This window comes from Sinocyclocheilus anshuiensis, unplaced genomic scaffold (genome assembly GCF_001515605.1).
Source record: "Sinocyclocheilus anshuiensis isolate Anshui unplaced genomic scaffold, SAMN03320099.WGS_v1.1 scaffold447, whole genome shotgun sequence".
Classification (NCBI taxonomy): Eukaryota; Metazoa; Chordata; class Actinopteri; order Cypriniformes; family Cyprinidae; genus Sinocyclocheilus; species Sinocyclocheilus anshuiensis.
The window spans coordinates 183,049-183,338 of NW_015552615.1; positions in this window are offsets into that span (position 1 = coordinate 183,049).

The following is a 290-nucleotide window of genomic DNA, read 5'->3' on the forward strand; positions in this document are numbered from 1 at the left end:
GTGTGTGTGTGTGTGAGAGAGTGTTTATGTGCTGCAGTGTGTGTGTGTGAGAGAGTGTTTATGTGCTGCTGTGTGTGTGTGTGAGTGTTTATGTGCTGCTGCAGTGTGTATGTGTCTGTGAGAGAGTGTTTATGTGCTGCAGTGTGTGTGAGAGAGTGTTTATGTGAGTGTTTATGTGCTGCAGTGTGTGTGTGTGTGTGAGAGAGAGGCAATGTGTGAGTGTGTGTGAGAGAGAGTGTGTGTGTGCATGTGTGTGTGTGTGTGTGTGTGTGAGTGTGTGTGTGTGAGTG